This window comes from Bos javanicus, chromosome 6 (genome assembly GCF_032452875.1).
Source record: "Bos javanicus breed banteng chromosome 6, ARS-OSU_banteng_1.0, whole genome shotgun sequence".
NCBI classification, from domain to species: Eukaryota; Metazoa; Chordata; class Mammalia; order Artiodactyla; family Bovidae; genus Bos; species Bos javanicus.
Window position 1 is genome coordinate 56,366,715 of NC_083873.1, and position 20,751 is coordinate 56,387,465.

General features: G+C 40.8%; 1 long non-coding RNA gene across 1 annotated transcript; it reads left to right on the top strand.

Moving 5' to 3' along the window:
• Window positions 1-15,426: 15,426 nt before the first annotated feature.
• Window positions 15,427-18,628, top strand: LOC133250093 (uncharacterized). The gene is made up of 3 exons (XR_009737225.1): window positions 15,427-15,553; window positions 16,136-16,254; window positions 18,142-18,628. It is a non-coding gene; the product is annotated as an uncharacterized LOC133250093 (long non-coding RNA).
• Window positions 18,629-20,751: the final 2,123 nt, after the last annotated feature.

Here is a 20,751-nt window from a genome sequence, read left to right on the forward strand (position 1 = left end):
TTTTAGTTTAAGTTGGACATGCTACACTCAGTTGCATTACAAAATAACATATTATTTTAAATCTTCAATACAGTTTCCAAAGATATTTTACATTGGAATTACATCTTTACCTAGTAAGAGCATTTTAGAATTTTAGTTCTTGGTTAAGTTAATTCACAAGATAACTTGAACTACGTCAGTTAACTCTTGCATCATTTCAAGACTGTTTAGGTTGAAACAATCTAGACATTGACTTACTGACTTACTAATCTAGACTAGTGATTAGTGACTTGCCAGTCTAGACAACAACATTCGAGGTTGTTTTTGTTTGGAAGATAGCAATCACTGTCATACACACATGTGTACACGCAGGCATACATAGGCTTGTCAACACACACGCCATAACACACACACAGGCATACATACACATGCCACATATGCTCACACACACACTAAAGCAAGAACAGATGTATGAAACCTCAACACAGATCACTTGGAGCCCAAGGTCCATCCCAGGGAAGCATACAACTGCAGGTGATTGTGTCAAACTGGAGAAGCTCAGATCATGCTGGGACTGTGGGTGTGTGTGTGTGTGTGTGTGTGTGTGTGTGTTTTATTCTTTAAGTTTTTGTTGTTGTTCAGTCACTAAGTCATGTCCAACTCTTTGTGACCTCATAGACTGCAGCACCACAGGATTCTCTGTCCTCTAGTAACTCCTGGAGATTGCCCAAATTCATGTTCACTGAGTCAGTGAAGCTATGTAACCATCTCATCCTCTGTTGCTCCCTTCTCCTTTTGCTTTCAATCTTTCCCAGCATCAGGGTCTTTTCCAATGAGTTGGCTCTTCACATCAGGTGGTCGGTCAGAGTTTTGGAGCTTCAGCTTCATCATCGGTCCTTCCAATGAATATTCAGGGTTGATATTTCCTTTCAGAATGACCAGTTTGATCTCCTTGCTGTTCAAGGGATTCTCAAGAGTCTTTTCCAGCATCACAATTCCAAAGCATCAGTTCTTCAGTTCTCAGCCTTCTTTATGGTCCAACTCTCACATCTGTACATGATTACTGGAAAAAACCTCAGCTTTACTTGTATGGACCTTTGTCAGCAAATTGATGTCCCTGCATTGACCGTGTTGATTACAACAAACTGGAAAATTCTTAAAAAGGTGGCAGTATCAGATCACCTTAACCTGTCTCCTGAGAAATCTGTATGTGGGTCAAGAAGCAACAGTTAAAATTGGACATGGACAACAGAATGGTTCAAAATTGTGAAAGGAGTATGTCAAGGCTGAATATCATCACCCTGCTTATTTAACTTATATGCAGAGTACATCATGCAAAATGCCAGGCAGGGTAAATCACAAGTTGGAATCAAGATCGCCAGGAATAATATCAATAACCTCAGATATGTAGATAATACCACCCTTATGGTAGAAAGTGAAGAGGAACTAAAGAGCCTCATGATGAAGGTGAAAGAGGAGAGTGAGAAAGCTGGCTTAAAACTCAACATTCAAAAAACTAAGATCACGGTATCCAGTTACATCACTTCATGGCAAGTAGAAGAGGAAAAAGTGGAAGCAGTGACAGATTTTATTTTCTTTGGCTCTAAAAGGACAGTGGACAGTGACTGTAGCCATGGAATTAAAACCTGGGAAGGAAAGCTATTTCTAAGACATACCTCCATACTGGAAGAACTTAACAGTACACATCCATTCACTTCCACTTAAAGAAATTGAGTGATTTCTTAAAAGAAAAAAAAATTTAAGCACACACCTTGGATAGAAAAGAGAAAAATATTCAATCAGTACTCTGTCTTCCAGAATTCTGTAAAATCTCCTCTCAATAACTCTCTTCATAGCACTAATATTATCTAGATTATTTTAGGGAGCTAGATTATAATACTTTTACTTGCTTTCTACTCAATAATCTTTTGAAATTTGTATTTAATATCAGACATAAATGAAAAAAATTTGCTGATGTTTCTCAGTTGTGTATCTTTAGTGTGGACATCTATCCTAAACATAAGGTCTACATTTTCACCCACTTTCTAGAACAATTTAGAAGGCCCATAGAAAGAGATTAAAAACACTTTACATATCAGCATGTCCCTCTACTCCCTTTTGTCCCCACACCTGCCTCTGCTCCCCTCTTGCCTATGTATGACCATGCTCTGAATGAGCCATAAGATCTTTCTTAATAGTCTTTGAATCTGTGTTTTCTTCTCCAGCCTCACTGACAATCTTTGTACATGCCTGTATTATTTATCACCTCAGTTAATCACCCCCCTAAATGGCCTCCTACCTTTGCATCAGCCCTTCTGCTTGTTCTCCACATTATAAGGCAGAAGCATCTATCTTAAATGCAGACCGGAACACCCCTGTCCCGCTTGGGAAAGTCTTCAGTGATCCATCTTTGATTTCAGGATAAAGTGAAATATGACAAGCAATTTCTTTTATGGTATTGTCCCTCTGGCCCCCATATACATCTTGCCACAAATACCAGTTTCTATTTCCTACAAGCATTGTGTGATCTCACAGAGCCCTGGATTTACATACAGCGTACCAATGTCTGGTTAACCACTTCCCTCACTGCTGGAAAACCCTGATGACTGAGGAATCATTTTAACACTACTCATTCCTGTCAGGCAAGCAGAATTATATGCATTTGTCTTTTAAGTCCTGAGAAGATTTATTTTGTAGATCTTGAGGCTATATTGCTTTTTATGTAGCTCTCACTCTATGCGACTTCCCTTACTTTTCCTAAAAGCAAATAAGTAGTGACTGAAACATTACTGCACAAAATTGAACCTGCAAAGGGTAGATATTTCAACACTGTTAAGCCTCCTGTTTGTATGCCCATGATATCTCTCTTTCACTCATCTTTCTCTTTCCTGCTTCATAATGAATATTAATTTTATCTACTGAATAAAAGCTCCTGCACATGGTGAGGAACATGGAAATATGGTCTCACTATATTAGATTGACATGTGCTTCCAAGGCTGGCACTAGTGGTAAAGAATCTGCCTGCCAATGCAGGAGATGGAAGAGACATAGGTTCAATCCCTGGATCGGGAAGATGCCCTGGAGGAGGAAATGGCACCACACTCCAGAATCTTTGCCTGGAACATTCCATGGGTAGTGGAGCCTGGTGGGCTGCAGTCCATGTGGCCGCAAAGAGTTACACACAACTGAGCACACAAACACGTATTAGGCTGATATACTATAAGAACACAAGATGTAAAAAGCAGGAGATTTTTTTTTCTCTAGGTCAATTAGGAAAGAAATTGAAGAAGACTCTTATTGGTTTCCTTGTGATGTATGCTCACTTCTGGAGTTGTCACTGTGGCCAGGAAGATTGAGTACTAGGATTGTTTGTTGCTGACACACATCCTTCCCTGATGTGACCCTAGATTTAGGATATCTTCAGTGCCAGTTCCCAGGCAGAGAGACTCTGGCCCTCTAGTAATACTACTTAAAAATAGAATAATTGTGTGAAGAACAGATTAGACAAAAATAATTTATAAAAAGAAAAACATATAAATGCTTTGTCCAAAGATCTGAAAAATTTACCCTAAATGTATAATTATTCACTGTCCAGTGTTTCTTGAAAGGATTATTGTAGCTCCTTAAGGGAAAGGGGCTTCTCTTGTAGCTCAGTTGGTAAAAAATTTGCCTGCAATGCAGGAGACCTGGGTTCAATTCCTGGGTCAGGAAGATCCCCTGGAGAAGGAAATGGCAACCCACTCCAGTATTCTTGCCTAGAGAATTCCACAGATAGAGGAGCCTGGTAGGCTATAGTCCATGGGGTCGCAAGAGTCTGACATAACTTAGCAACTAAACCTCCTCCAAGGGAAAGGGAACTTTAAAATGGAGTGAGTTTTCAATTATAGGTAATGGATTTGCAATTTTTCTATCTATAAGCACTAGGATAACTTTATATTGGTGAACAAATTCAGAAATGCAGTAGTGATTTGAGACTAAGAGTTCAGTCCTCAGAGTTAGACATATCTGGCTTTAAACTTCTAAATTAACCTAAAATCATCTCTCTGCTCTGCTAACCATTGTCAAAGGATTTGTTGCCTAGGGACACTGCTGTCAGGGGACATTCAACTTTAAGGGATCCAATATGTTTTCTTCCTTTGTGTGCCATTTCTCAAGGACTCTCTGTTCCTTATCAGTTCCTGGAAAACAGGAACGAGCAGAGCTGCACGCAGTTCTCAGGACTGAGATCGTGGGAAAGAGCACCTGCTTGGATTCCCTTCATTGACCTTTTACTTAAAGGACTATCCATTTTGTTGCAACTGGTGGAATTTCATTCTTTTTGATGACTGAGTAATCATTTTATTGAAGATATATAAGCATGCTGCTAAGTCACTACAGTCGTGTCCGACTCTGTGCGACCCCATAGATGGAAGCCCACCAGGCTCCCCTGTCCCTGGGATTCTCCAGGCAAGAACACTGGAGTGGGTTGCCATTTCCTTCTCCAATGCGTGAAAGTGAAAAGTGAAAGGGAAGTCTCTCAGTCGTGTCCGACTCTTAGCAACCCCATGGACTGCAGCCTACCAGGCTCCTCTGTCCATGGGATTTTCCAGGCAAGAGTACTGGAGTCGGGTGCCATTGTCTTCTTCAATATATAAGCATGCATGTCTGCAAATAAAGTACCCTTGTTTCACTTGAGACTTGGGTCCCCTGCATCCTTCTTCTCATCAACTCCAGTCCCCAGGCCCTGGTCTACAAAGACCGTGACACACTGCCCTCTAGCTACTGAAGAATTCTCACTATATTACATTCTTGTCTTTCTGGAATCAGTTGCTCTTGAGGGCTTGGTTTCCTCCGGTGGACTGCAACAGATCAATCAGACAACTGTCATATCAAAGGGGGGACATGTTCCCCACACTGTTTGAAGGTTGATTCCAGCTTTCCTTGATGTATGTTTCCAGTCTACCACGCAGTCAATAATGCAGTATCTTTACTTCAACCTAGACAGTGCTAGCACATTTGGTGCATCAGACACTTTTTATTTAAAGGCCATAGTGTAATGTGACTCTTAGTGTGCTCATCATTAGAAGAAAACACTGCTTTCCCACCTCTCCTGTTTCCACATGGGAGCATTACCTGTACTTTGAGCCTTGTTTTTGTTAATTACTCCATAGAGAAGGAAAACTGCTTTTTCTAATAGGAAAAACATTTCACCTGTGTGGCTGGCTCCCCTCCCTCTCCCTGCTGTGTGTGTATGTGTTGTGTGCGTGTGAGAGAGACAGAGAGAGAGAGCGCACAGTTGCCTATATCAAACTACAGTTTAGGCTGCTCTCTCCAAACTGGATTAACCTTATTGGAACAGGCTCCTTCATCTTGGATCTTTTTGATGAAGTAGGGGGTGGAATGTGTAAGCCACATTTCCCAATATGGCTCAAATCAGCAATAATTTAACATTTTTATACTTATGTCTTTACAACTTAAGCAGAGAACAAACGGGTTTTATTGAGTAGGTTCTCTAAGATCAAGCTTTGGGACATCAGTTGGAAACTTTGAGAAAAAAGACACAAAATAAAATTCGGGGGCCAAATAATTCATATCAGCAGGCAATGTGGCTTTTAGCCATTACCATCAGTAAGATTAGCATTAAGTGGTTTAAACCATATCAATTTTCAGGGCCTCTGTTGTCCCATGTGGCTGAATTTTCATTGGCAGAGATGACACACTGTATAACCTGGACCAATATGTAAGAAATACACTTTGGTAAATCTGATCTCTGTGGAATTTTGAACTTGGCAGAACTTTGTGATTTTGACAGTGTTGATCACAAGCTACTGGTTGTTTGTATCCAGTATGGGCCTCAGCAGGGATAGGCCATGGAATGAGATTCCACAAGCCTGAGAAGCAGGGCTCTTGATGTGTACTCTCTGTAGCTCAACCCTGATTTCTTTAGGCATCTGTGTCATAGACACAGTAGCTGCATGGATTACTAGCGAAGAAAATCTTTGGGTCCCAGGGAAAGCTCACTTTGCAAAAGGCAGAGTCTCAAGTATTTCTTCTCTTGGAATTCACATCCAGGTATGCAGGTCAGGGGACTGGGTTTTTGAACAGGAAAGATGCCTGAAATCTACAAGTGTGTTAAAGGTTAAGGCTTAAATTGTTATTATCAGATACACAATGCTGGATGAGCTGCTCTAAATTCTGCCCTTCTCTCATGTTGCTTTAAATTACCTCCAAGGCCAAGGAAAGGAACTGCCAGTTTCTCCACAGGGTACTAAGGGCAATACTAAACTGTGTGTTAATTAAGCTCAGAACTTACTATGCTTTTAGATTTAAGGAACTGAAAATTAAGACTTGTAACCACATAAGGGTGGTAATTTGTATCTATAAATAAGAAAAATTGGATGTCCTTATTAATAAGAAAATATATCATCTGCATGAAATGAAGCCAAGAAATAATACAATAAAAATGTTACAAGGGAGTGACACACCGAGAGGGTGAATAGGAAGTCCTCATGACATGGATTCAACAGCAACACACATATCAACTCTTTTTGTGAGAAATCAAGAAACTAGGTAAAGAGACTCCTACCCTGCAGGTGACTGAAAAACTAGCAACATGAAAACCAGGATATTGCTAAGGAAAAGCAGAGACACCGTCTCAACAAAGTCTCCACCCACAGAACAATGTGCTGTAACTGGAAGGAGGTTTCCGGTTTCTGGGTTTTCCCTGAGGGATGCGAGAGGTAGACTTCATATCTAACATCCTTACTTTCTGAGTGCTACTTGAGGGACTGACATTTCTCTCTCCTTCGTGAAGATTTCATGGGACCTAATATTATGGGAGTCCCTCAGGGGCTAAAGAGACCAAAACAGCAGGCAGAAGTAGCACACAGGCTTCACTATACCTTTTCTATGTGGTTTAATGCAGATGCTCAAAATACTCCAAGCCAGGCTTCAGCAATATGTGAACCATGAACTTCCTGATGTTCAAGCTGGTTTTAGAAAAGGCAGCAAACCAGAGATCAAATTGCCAACATCCGCTGGATCATAGAAAAAGCAAGAGAGTTCCAGAAAAACATCTATTTCTGCTTTACTGACTATTCCAAAGCCTTTGACTGTGTGGATTACAATAAACTGTGGAAAATTCTTCAAGAGATGGGAATACCAGACCACCTGATCTGCCTCTTGAGAAATTTGTATGCAGGTCAGGAAGCAACAGTTAGAACTGGACATGGAACAACAGACTGGTTCCAAATAGGAAAAGGAGTTCGTCAAGGCTGTATATTGTCACCCTGCTTATTTAACTTATATGCAGAGTACATCATGAGAAACGCTGGGCTGGAAGAAACACAAGCTGGAATCAAGATTGCCGGGAGAAATATCAATAACCTCAGATATGCAGATGACACCACCCTTATGGCGGAAAGTGAAGAGGAACTCAAAAGCCTCTTGATGAGAGTGAAAGTGGAGAGTGAAAAAGTTGGCTAAAAGCTCAACATTCAGCAAACAAAGATCATGGCATCTGGTCCCATCACTTCATGGGAAATAGATGGGGAAACAGTGCAAACAGTGTCAGACTTTATTTTTCTGGGCTCCAAAATCACTGCAGATGGTGATTGCAGCCATGAAATTAAAAGACGCTTACTCCTTGGAAGTAAAGTTATGACCAACCTAGATAGCATATTCAAAAGCAGAGACATTACTTTGCCAACAAAGGTTCATCTACTCAAGGCTATGGTTTTTCCTGTGGTCATACATGGATGTGAGAGTTGAACTGTGAAGAATGCTGAGTGCCCAAGAATTGATGCTTTTGAACTGTGGTGTTGGAGAAGACTCTTGAGAGTCCCTTGGACTGCAAGGAGATCCAACCAGTCCATTCTGAAGGAGATCAGCCCTGAGATTTCTTTGGAAGGAATGATGCTAAAGCTGAAACTCCAGTACTTTGGCCACCTCATGCGAAGAGTTGACTCATTGGAAAAGATTCTGATGCTGGGAGGGATTGGGAGCAGGAGGAGAAGGGGACGACAGAGGATGAGATGGCTGGATGGCATCACTGACTCCATGGACGTGAGTCTGAGTGAACTCCGGGAGTTGGTGATGGGCAGGGAGGCCTGGCGTGCTGCGATTCATGGGGTCGCAAAGAGTCAGACATGACTGAGCGACTGATCTGATCTGATCTGATCTGAAGTGGTTGTACACCCCAAGTCCCAGCTTCCCAAGAAGAAGCAAATGTGTTGCACAGCACATACAATTTTCCAACATTTCTAGATACACCAGAGAAACTGGCTTCTTTCCTACCAGTTGCAGAGATCTGACAGGGTCCAGCATATATCAACCAATCCCCTAGAGGGTCAGTTCAGTTTAATTCGGTCTCTCAGTTGTATCTGACTTTTTGCGACCCCATGGTCTTCAGCACACCAGGCCTTCCTGTCCATCGCCAACTCCTGGAGTTTACTCAAACTCATGTCTGTTGAGTCAGTGATGCCATCCAGCCATCTCATCCTCTGTCGTCCCCTTCTCCTCCTTCCCCCAATCCCTCCCAGCATCAGAGTCTTTTCCAATGAGTCAACTCTTCTCATGAGGTGGCCAAAGTACTGGAGTTTCAGCTTTAGCATCATTCCTTCCAAAGAACACCCAGGGCTGATCTCCTTTAGAATGGACTGGTTGGATCTCCTTGCAGTCCAAGGGACTCTCAAGAGTCTTCTCCAACACCACAGTTCAAAAGCATCAATTCTTCAGCGCTCAGCTTTCCTCACAGTCCAACACTCACATCCATACATGACCACAGAAAAAACCATAGCCTTGACTAGACGGACCTTTGTTGGCAAAGTAATGTCTCTGCTTTTGAATATGCTATCTAGGTTGGTCACCACTTCCAATTTCCCTTGATTCATGGACCTGACATTCCAGGTCCCTATGCAATATTGTTCTTTACAGCATTGGATCTTGCTTCTATCACCAGTCATATCCACAACTTTGTTTTTGCTTTGGCTCCATCTCTTCATTCTTTCTGGAGTTATTTCTCCACTGATCTCCAGTAGCATATTGGGCACCTACTGACCTGGGGAGTTCCTCTTTCAGTATCCTATCATTTTGCCTTTTCATACTGTTCATGGGGTTCTCAAGGCAAGAATACTGAAGTGGTTTGCCATTCCCTTCTCCAGTGGACCACATTCTGTCAGACCTCTCCACCATGACCCGTCCATCTTGGGATGCCCCATGGACATGGCTTAGTTTCATTGAGTTAGACAGAGCTGTGGTCCTAGTGTGATTAGATTGACTAGTTTTCTGTGATTATGGTTTCTGTGTGTCTGCCCTCTGATGCCCTCTTTCAACACCTACTGTCTTACTTGGGTTTCTCTTACCTTGGGCGTGGGGTATCTCCTCACCGCCGCCCCTCCTGACCTTGAACGTGGAGTAGCTCCTCTAGGCCCTCCTGTGCCCTTGCAGCCACCACTCCTTGGATGTGGGGTTGCTTCTCCTGGCTGCCGCCCCTGGCCTCGGGCATTGGGTAGCTCCTCTCAGCTGCTCCTGCGGTGTCGCAGCCTAGCACTCTCTGCCGCCACCCCTGACCTTGGATGTGGGGTGGCTCCTCCCGGCCGCTGCCCCTGACCTCAGAAGTGGGGTAGCTCCTCTCGGCTCTTCCTGCGCCTTCACAGCCTGGCACTCTCGGCCACTGCCCCTGACCTCGGACGTGGGGTAGCTCCTCTCGGCTGTGCTTGTGCGCCGTCGCAGCCACCTGCGCTTGTGCACCATACGGTCATTATCAAAAAAAGTATGGAGGTTCTTCAAAAAATGAAAAGTAGACTTGCCATATGATCCAGCGATCCCATCTTGGGCATATATCTGAACAAAACTAAAATTCAAAAAGATACATGGACCCCTATGTTCACAGCAGCACTATTCACAATAGTCAAAACATGGACACAACTTAAATGTGCATCAACAGATGAATGGTTAGAGAACATACGTATGTATGTACAATGGAATATTACTCAGTCATAAAAAATAATGAAATAATGCCATCTGAGCAACATGGATTCAACTAGAGGTGATCATAGTAAATAAAGTAAATTAGAAAGAGAAATACTATTTGATATCACTTATATGTGGAATCGAAAATATGATATAAATGAACCTCTGTGAAACAAAACTAGACTCATAGACATAGAAAACAGACTTGTGGTTGCCAAATCTGCAGTTACATATATGTGTGTGTGTGTGTGTGTGTGTGTGTGTTAGTTGCTTAGTCATATCCAACTCTCTACAACCCCATGGACTGTAGCCCACAGGGCTCCTCTGTCCATGGAATTCTCCAGGCAAGAATATTGCCATTCCCTTCTCTAGGGGATCTTCCTGAGCCAGGGATTGAACCCAGGTCTCCTGCATTATAGGCAGATTCTTTTCATCTGAGCCACCAGGGAAGTGTATATACATATATACGTGTATATATATATATATATACACACACACATATATATATACATATATATATCTACATGCTAAGTCTCTTCAGTCATGACCCACTCTTTGCAACCTGGACCGTAGCTTGCCAGGCTCCTCTGTCCATGGGATATCCAGGCAAGAATACTGGAGTGGGTTGCTATGTCCTCCTCCAGGGGATCTTCCCAACCTAGGGATCAAAGCCACATCTCTTACGTCTCTTGCATGGACAGGAGGGTTCTTTGACATTAGCTCACATGGGGAGTTCCATATATACACACATACATAAATCTGAATCATTTTGCAATACATCTGAAACTAACACATTGTAAAGCAACTATACTCACATAAAATATAAACAAACATGTACAATAAAATGATGCTCAAAGTCACTAATCATTGGGGAAATACAACTGAAAATCATAAATAGTTGTCACCTCACATTTGTTAGCATGTCTAATATCAATAAAAACAAAAGACAACAAATCTTGGTGAAGATGTGAAGGAATTGGGTCACTTGTACACTGCTAGTGAGAATGTAAAATGGCACGGCTGCTTTTGAGAACAGTACAAAATCTCTCAAGAAGTTAAGAACAGAACAATCCACTTGTGAGCAATTCCATTTCAGATTATTTACCTAAAAAATACTGAAATCAGAAATTTGAAGATGTATCAGCACCCCTATTTTCATTGCAATACTACTCACAGTAATGAAAATGTTGTGACTATCCTAAATATACATTGACAGAAAATGGATTAAAAATGTGGTATCTACATACAATGGAATATTATCCAGCTTTAAAAATCAAGAAAATCCTGCAATGTGTAACAGTGTGTAAGAACCTAGAGGTCATAATGATAAGTGAAATGAAACAGTCACATATGGACAAAATAGTCCATGATTCCACTTATATGAGTTACATAGTCAAATTCATAAAAGAAGAGGATTGTGCTTACTAGGGGCCAGTGGGAGGGGAAATGTGGAGTTTGCTAATCACTGCATACAAAATTTCAGTTATGCAAGTTGAATAAATTCTAGAGATCTGATATACAACTTTGTGCCTAAAGATAACAACACTATATTATACAATTTAAAATATGTTAAGTGGGTAGATCTCATGTTGTGTTCTTACCACAATATATTTCTTCTAAAAGTCAAACAAAAATTTAAATGAAGCAGATGCAAAAGTTAAGATAACAATTTAAAAGACCTGTGTCTCTTGGAATCATACTTGCAGAGAATCAAGGAAAAATTGGAGTGTTTGGGAAAATACGTTTCATTATTACCATTAAAACAGGAGCAATAAAAGAATGTGAGTACGATAAAGGAAAATAGGCTGATAAACTGGAAAAAGAGAGATTACTTTAGGAAAAATTTCAGCTTCAGAGAGAGCAGACAAGAGTAAGATGAAGTGGAAATTGAGAAATTGAATGTGTATATATACAAAGAAAACAAAAGAGGTTGTGTCAGATTTCTGTATCTAGTTTGAATTGATTTAGGACTGCCTGGATGAAAATAGTATTATAATTTATGTCATGGCTCTCCTCTCTCATGTCTAAACATTTGTTTCAGCCTAGAAGTTATTTTTACAAATGCTGAAACTTTCCTATTTTCTACACAAAATCCTTAGCATCAAATTCAAGGCCTCTCCAATCTGGATCTAGCCAGTCTTCCTGATCATATCTCATTTGTTCAGGCATTCATTTTTTAATAGCATTTATTTGGAACTTACCAGTTATCAGGCACTTTGCTAGCACATGGGAGACAAAGTTAATAAGACATATGCAGCCTCCTGCAACAGAGATTTACTATCTTGATGGAAAGACAAATATTGTAGACAATCTCCAAAGCTGATTTTTGGATGGAAGTTTAATAAGAATAAAAGAGATACACAACCATACAAGGTCATATAACAAAGGGACTTAACCAAGCCTTCTCTGTCAAATAAGTGAGGAAATGGTAGTTAGGTTTAGCTCTAAATTTGAGTAGGTATTAGCTGGAAGATAGAGAAGCTTTAGAGGTAGATGGAGAGAGGTCTTTCCAAGAAAGAGGGGAAAGCATGTGAGAAGATCATAAGGTAGTCGGAAGCAGTCACTGCCCACTTATGGATGTAATATGTGTGTAATGTACAGCTGGAGCTGAAGAGAACCCTCAAGGATTAGCAGCAAGTCAGGACTCAAATGACCAAGAGGAAGTTGGGTCATTACAGCTATTTGTCAAGCTGGGTGAAATGTAGAGATTAATTATGAGACCACAGGGGTTCTATACCAGAGGCAGTCATTACTTGAAGTGGTTGAAAGAAGGTGACTATTGCTCCTAATGTAAGCAGAAATAAGAGATGAGGCTAGAAGTTTCCACAGGGGGCTGATCATGTAGGTATGGGGGCATTATGAGGCTTGTGGTCTTCACCTAGAGCAACTGGAAACCACTGATGTTTCCTAAAATGGGGAAAGACAGGATCATACATGCATTTTATTTTTATTGAAGCATAGTTGACTTAAAATATATTGGTTTCAGGTGTGCAACATAGTGATTTGATATTTTTATACATTACAACATGATCACCACTATGAGTCTAGTTAACATGTTACCAAAGTTTTTACAATTTTATTGTCTACTTTCCCTATGCTATACATTATATCACCCAACTTATTTATTTTATAACTGGAAATTTGTTCCTCTTATTCCCTTTTACCTATTCCTTCTGTCCTCTCACACCTCTTCCCTCTGGTACACTTGCATTTTTAAAAAGATCAGCATAAAGTAAAGTACGGTTTATAAAGTGAAGTATGGTGGCCAGAGACATGCATGGACCAAGAAAGAGTGGAAGGAGACTTGCTCTCATTCACAATTCCCTGAAGGAAAAAAGGTGAAAGTGATAATTGCTCAGTCACGTCCGACTCTTTGTGACCCCGTGGACCAAAGCCCACCAAGCTCCTCTGTCCTTGGCATTCTCTAGGCAAGAATACTACAGAGAGTAGCCATTCCCTTCTCCAGGGGTCTTTCTGATCCAGGGATCGAACCCCTGTCTCCTGCCTTGCAGGAGGATTCATTATCATCTGAGCCTCCAAGGAAGCCCTACCTGTGCCTTAAGATGTCATCTTTGCTTCACTGCTCACTCTTTCTTCCTTTTGAAATATGCTGCCTCCTTCAACTCCTTTTCTATCTCAACATATTGAAATCTCATATGTCCTTCCTTGCCCAACCAAAATTCTGCTCCTTCATAACCTAATAGCAGTTAAACTCAAGATGGTTCTGAAAGATCACCTTATCCTCCAGGATTAAATTCCTCTTACTCTCGATAGACCCCTTTGTACTTGGAACATTTCTGTACCACTTCGTCATACATTAGTTTACATTTATTCTGTTTTAGCTGCAAGGATTTTTTCCTCATCCTCAGTATTTATGAGGTCACACATCATATCTATCTCTGTGTATCTTTCTAGTGTCTAGGAGAGTGACTTACAAGTAGCAGATGGCAACTTAAAAAAAATTAGCCATCTATCACACAGAGAGTCTTAATGCATGATTTTGAAGTATGTTAACAGAGACATCCAGATGGAGAGTTCAGCAGAGAATCCAACTGCTTTCTGCATAGATTGTTTCACTACTCCATTGCTGAGCTGCCAATATCATTTGATCCACATGTTAAGACTGGGTTTTTAGAGATTTCATCAATTAGTATTTGCCTCTCCGATTGAAAAATAATGCAACCTTTTAAATGTTTTACTTCCAGAGTTAATAGATGCTGCTTGTATGGTTGACAGATGTGATTAATAAAACCCATTAGAAAAAAAAAGAACAAAAATAATTGCTTTGTGAAATGGAAAATGGTAATTGCTAGAGACAAAACGAGAATCACTGTGCTTGGATGGGCAGTGCTAAAGTGTGTAATTGCTTAGTGCTCTCCCTTTGTGTTTTTACGGGAGTGACAACTAGTGCTTTCTTGTCAGTCCACAGCTTTATTTGTACCATACACCTGCTGCTTTTGAATACAATAATTAAATCATTTAATGTACAATTCTATACCTTCTTTCAAACTTTCATAACTCTGCTTAGTTAAAAAGAATAAAAATGACAGCTTACAAAGTATCTGTCTGGGGTTGTGCTATTTAGTTACTGAGATAAATCTCTTAATGACCACATGTATATAAAAACATCTTACTTCCTCTGAAGGGCAGCCTCCTTAGGTACTTGTGTTGTTTTTCTCCAACCTATTTTATCTGACATCAAACATAGGTTTCATATTTCCAAGTAAAGTATAACATCTCTCAAGGTTTGTTGACATGTTTCCAATCCTGTGGGTGTCTCCCAGGCAACAGAGTTTTAGGGGGACTAAACATAGTCTATGACAAACATATGGAAATTGAGATGTTGATCAAATGAACAGTGCAAGTAGAAACTAGAAAAACGACGGGCCGTATATAGATGCTTGTCACCTAATGTTACTGCAAGAGGCAAGTAGTGAAAATTGACTGCTGATGTAACAGCCTGTAACAGGGAGAGCCAGGGGTAGGCTGTGGGGCCGGCTGCTTTGACCAATTTAGGCAGAATAATTTCCCTAACTTCCCAAATAGGGCCACATCTTAACTCCCAGAAACTATAATTATGTTAGGTGACATGAAAAGGGGGGATTAAGGTTGCTAATCAACTGACTTTAAAATAAGATTACCTTGAATTATCTAGGTGAATCCAGTATAATCACAAGGATCCTTAAAAGTGGGAAAAGGAGAGGTCTGAGAGTCAGAGAGAGCTGTGACTATAAAGAGACAGTCAGAGACAAAGGCAACATTGCTGGCTTTGAAGATGGGGAGGGGATCCCAGAGCTAAGGAAGGCTGACAGCCTGTTCAAGAGAAGGAAGGAAATGAATTCTCCCTTAGAATTTCCAGAAAGAAATGCAGCTTTGCCAACACCTTAATTTTTGCCCAGTGAGACCTGGTTTGATTTCTGACCTCCAGCAATGTGTGGTAACAAATCTGTGTTGTTTTTGAGCCATGAAATTTGAGGTAATTTGTTACAGCCACAATAGGGAAATAATACAACTAGCACTGTCTGTTTTTTTTTCTTCACTGTTACAGGGCTGGGATCCTCAGGGGATCCTCAGGATTAAAAGAAGCTGTAAAAAGATGGTTCATTCTACATGTGCAAAGCAGGTGGGAGAATGGAACTATATTAAGTCCAGTAGTTTTTAGACCATGGGGGATCCATTATACAGTGGTTTTGGCCAAAACAAAAATATAGGACAGGAGTACTCCCTGACATAGGGATTTTTATAAAACCAACACCACCCGCTTTTCACAATCTTCACCCCCGAATTTTCCTGAGGCATCTAGATGGAAGGCCTAATATGCATATATGAATATCTGAGGCCAAAAGATGTTTCTCAAGAGTCACATCTCCCAACCATCCCCTTTCCATATGCCAGACACTGGCTGGTGCTGCTGACATTCTTGTCCTGAAAACTGAGACAAGTCACTATGGTACAAAATGGAAAGTGGGGCTCTCACTGAGTTGACTATAGCCTGTAATTGTGAACCATGAAATGGAGTTGAAAGCAAAGTGGTAGCCAGAGTCAATAGGTAACATTACTGACGAACTCCATCATCTCAAATATCCCCAGGTCCAGGGCTCCCTGTCTCTGGCTTAAACAGTCTTTGTATGCTGGAGCAGAGCCAGATTACACATCTCACTCAAATTCCTGCCTTAAGATTCATTGTTTCTGGACGTTCTTCCAGATCCTGGCCATTGGTTATGAAATGGAGATGGAAACTAAAGTTGAAGAGCATATTTAAGTTTGGAAGAACATCATGCATTGTTATAAGCAAGTCCTGCTATTAAGAGAATAGCAGAACAGGTATGTTGTGGTAAGAGGTGTAATAGTAAAAGTACTTTTCTAATAGTAAAAGTATTTTCTATCACGCTGCTACTGCTGCTAAGTCACTTCAGTCGTGTCCAACTCTGTGCGACCCCATAGACACCAGCCTACCAGGCTCCTCCATCCCTAGAATTCTCCAGGCAAGAACACTGGAGTGGGTTGCCATTTCCTTCTCCAATACATGAAAGTGAAAAGTGAAAGGGAAGTCGGTCAGTCATGTCCGACTCTTCATGACCCCTGGACTGCAGCCCACCAGGCTCCTCCATCCATGGAATTCTCCAGGCAGGAGTACTGGAGTGGGTTGCCATTGCCTTCTCCATTTTCTATCATGAAATAATGTAATTTTGTTAGGCTATGGTCAGGAGGATATGCCAACTTGGTCTTAAAGAAAGGTAGGTTTGAATATGAAAGACGGTAGATTACAACTAGCCAAAATTAGGATACTAACAAGTGTCTGAATTTGGATATCTGGGTACTTGCAAGTCCAAGAAAAAAACAGATCTTGTTCAGACACACACATGCACAAACACACACAGATATCTTAAGGAAAAGAACATAGAATGACATTACAGGTAATATTGTCATGAATTATGGGCATAACTATGAGAAATGGAAAAACCTGGGATTGGGGCTATAACAGACCTTTGGGTCAAGGTTTGTGTACCAGATCCAGGTTTGTGCACTGGACTAATAACATTTTATTTATATAGCATTCAATGTTTTGAACAGACAAAAAGAGGCAGTCAAAATGCTTACGCAAGAAGCCTAATACAAGTGGTTAAAGTGTGTGTGTGGGGTGTATTGTAGTTATTTTTTTGTCATTAGCCACTAATATCCAGAGACAAAGGGAGAGTTTAATTGAATCTTGTGTAGCCTATCTCCTCTGCAAATCACAAAATTCCCAGGATAGAAACGCACCTAAGATATTAATACATAAAGTGTTTAGTCACTCAGTCATATATGATTCTTTGTAATCCCATAGCCTATAGCCCACCAGACCCCTCTGTCTGTGCAATTCTCCAGGCAAGAATACTAGAGTGGGTTGCTATTCCCTTCTCCAGGGGATCTTCCCTACCCAGGGTTGAACACAGGTCTCCTGCCTTGCTGGCAGTTTCTTTACCATCTGAGCCACCATGGGAGCCCTAATACATAAAGAGTGAGAAGCAAATCCACCCCTCCTTTGTTATTAGCTGAGTCTTCTGTAATATTTCCTATAGTAGAACTCTAGTAAAGCTTGATCTGAAATCTCAGTTCAATTTGGATGCCTCATCCAAGTGTTAAATCATAGAATCTTATCATTCTTTGATCAGTCACATGGTGTAGAAACACAAAGCAACCAAAACAGCAAACACTCTGTTTTAGTCTAAAACAGAATGTGATCAGAATCTAAAGAGACCTTAGCTCTAGTTCAGCATATGTTCTAGTACACAGAAGAAAAGACAAGAAAAAGGAGATATGAGCACAGGACATTTAAGCACAATTATTTCATGCATTTATAAAATAGAGTCTAAATTTTATCTTGCCACTTAACCAATTATATTAATATTTCCTGCCCTTAAAGAAGCACAGATTAAGGTAGGCAGTAAAAAGAACAGAGATGCTTTCTTTCACAGTTCATAGTAGTAAATGTGGAATGCTTTGGTGTGATTGTCCTGGCAGTACTACCATTCAAAGTGCATCAGTTAGGACAGCCCTGGTAGCTATAACAAATATTCCCCCTAAATTTCAGGTTCTTAAAGATGGGATTTTTATTTCTTCCTCATGTAACACTCCACATGGAAAATCAAAAATCTAAGCTCTTTTCTATGACTGAGAGACTTTCACTCACTTTCACAAGTTCCTTCCTTTCTGTGGTTTATCTCCTAGCCATGGGGTCATCTGCTTACAGCCAGTAGAAGAAAAAGAGTGGAGAAGGCATGCTTACTTCTTTACCATGAAGAAGCGACTCCATGTCACTTCCCACCTTCCATTGATACGGCCATATCTGGATGGAAGTATGACCAGAATATACTGTCCCTACCTGGGTAGCCACCCCGCAGTGACAAGTTTACACCATGGAAGGGGAATCACAAAGGTTGGCTTTTGACAGCCAATTACCATATACATCTTTGGCAACTCACTAAGCAATTCATGGGGATACTTCTGTCTGAGAAATTTTCTCCTTGGTGTCTGAAACTTATGGCTAAATTCTCTATATCATTCTGATCCCTACTGCCACCTTAAGCCATTTTATTTAATTTACTATTTGCTTAAATAAGTCTTCGTGGAAGCATCTATTTTGACCCTCCTGTTAGAAATAAAAATGGGAATTACCACTTTACTCTGCAAACTATAGGTTAAAAGAGCTATTGAATTAAAAACAAGAAAAGACGCTCTCAATCTTTTCTTCTTCCCTAGTCAGTTAGGTGGTGGCACCCCACTCCAGTACTCTTGTCTGGAAAATCCCATGGACGGAGGATCCTGGGAGGCTGCAGTCCATGGGGTCGCGAAGAGTTGGACATGACTGAGAGACTTCACTTTCACTTTTCACTTTCATTCATTGGAGAAGGAAATGGCAACCCACTCCAGTGTTCCTGCCTGGAGAATCCCAGGGACGGGGGAGCCTGCTGGGCTGACGTCTATGGGATCGCACAGAGTCGGACGTGACTGAAGCAACTTAGCAGCAGCAGCAGCAGTCAGTCAGGTGTTCTGATTAAATATCTAAATTATCATTGCAGTGAGAGGAGAAAGGAAAAGAGGTCAGAATCAGAATAATAAGCTCATTCTCTGATGGCCTTTCTTCCATTCAGTTTGCTGTTTAAATCAGAAAAATAAACATCAGACAAATTCATACCTATAGGCTATGTGGCCATAAGGTCATATTCAATTTACAATGTGTTGTGAGGGGTTTGTGCAAAAGGAGAAAGGGGAAATCCCTCCCCTCTTCATCTCTCATCCATACTGACTGAGCCTTATAAGTCTAAAGCATTCTGATTAGTACAGGAAATAGACACAGTTTTTCATCTACCTGCATTCTCCAACTACTACAACCCAGGTAAGTTTAGAAAAATACAACTCATCAGTGCTCAAAATATTGTGAAGAAATGCTTAGATCCTAAAGAAAAACAAATATTTTAATATATAAAATATTGAAAAAGTTAGTGTAAGAGAATATCATTTTCATTCCCAGAGTATAATATTTTAATAGTCTTTTGAATTGAAATTTTAAAATAGATCAATATAGAAACAGTACCCTATTTAGGAAAGCGCAAGTTTCAGCATTTCCTTTATAGGTATATAATATGAAGACTAATACATACATAGCAAATCAATTGCTAAAAATTTCCAATCAACCTGGACCTTAATACATAGAGCAAAATGATGAAGATTGCTTTGTAAAGACACCGAGAAACAATCAAAATGAAGATAGCTCTCTAATCCTGGTATTGTGTAAAAATATCAATAACTTTGGGGGCCAAATTAAGCATTAATGATTAGTCATATGAAAGGCAGGGACAGTGGTTTCAAGTGATGCCTTAGTTTGAGCTGCTATAACAGAGTGCATCAAGCTGAGCGGCTTAGATAAAAAGCACTTAGTTTTCATAGTTCTGGAGGCTGGAACTCCAAAATCAAGGTGCCAGCATAGTCAGGTTCTTGGTGAGAGCCTTTTTCCTGGTTATATACTCAAATAACCTTCCTTGATGGATGCATGCATAGAGAGTGATCTGGTATTTTTTCCTCTTTTTATAAGGGCATTGATTTCACCATAGGGCTCTCCTTCTTCAGGAACTCATCAAATCCTAATTATTTCCCAAGATTCCAGATACCACCACACTGGGGATCAGGGCTTCAACATACAAATTTTCAGAGGATGCAAACATTGAATCCAAAACATCTGGCAATCACGAAAGCAGTGCTACTTACACACCATGTGTCCTGGGTAAATTTCTATGCCAACCTTCCAATAATGCCAAAATGTCTTGTCTCTGACTCTGTCTCTCTGCCTCTGTTTCTCTCTCTCTCTCTCTTTCCATCTCTTTCTTTTTCCTTCCCCACTTCTTTTATTTTCCCTTTCTCTATGAAAACTTCTAGGTGCTCCTTTACAGACAGGGGTGTGTGTGTGTACTAAGTTGCTTCAGTCATATCCAATTCTGTGCAACCCATGGACTGTAGCCTGCCAGGCTCCTCTGTCCATGGGATTCTCTAGATAAGAATGCTGGGATGAGTTGCAATGCCCTCCTCCAGGGGATCTTCCCAACCCAGGGACTGAACCCACATCTCTTACATATCCTGCATTGGCAGGCAAGTTCTTTACCACAAGTGCCACCTGGGAAGCCCTACAGAGACAGCCTGCATGTGTGCTAAGTTGCTTCAGTCATGTTCGACTCTGCAACCCTATGGACTATAGCCTATCAGGCTCCTCTGTCCATGGGATTCTCCAGGCAAGAATACTGGAGTGGGTTGCCGTGCCCTTCTCCAGGGGATCTTCCCAACCCA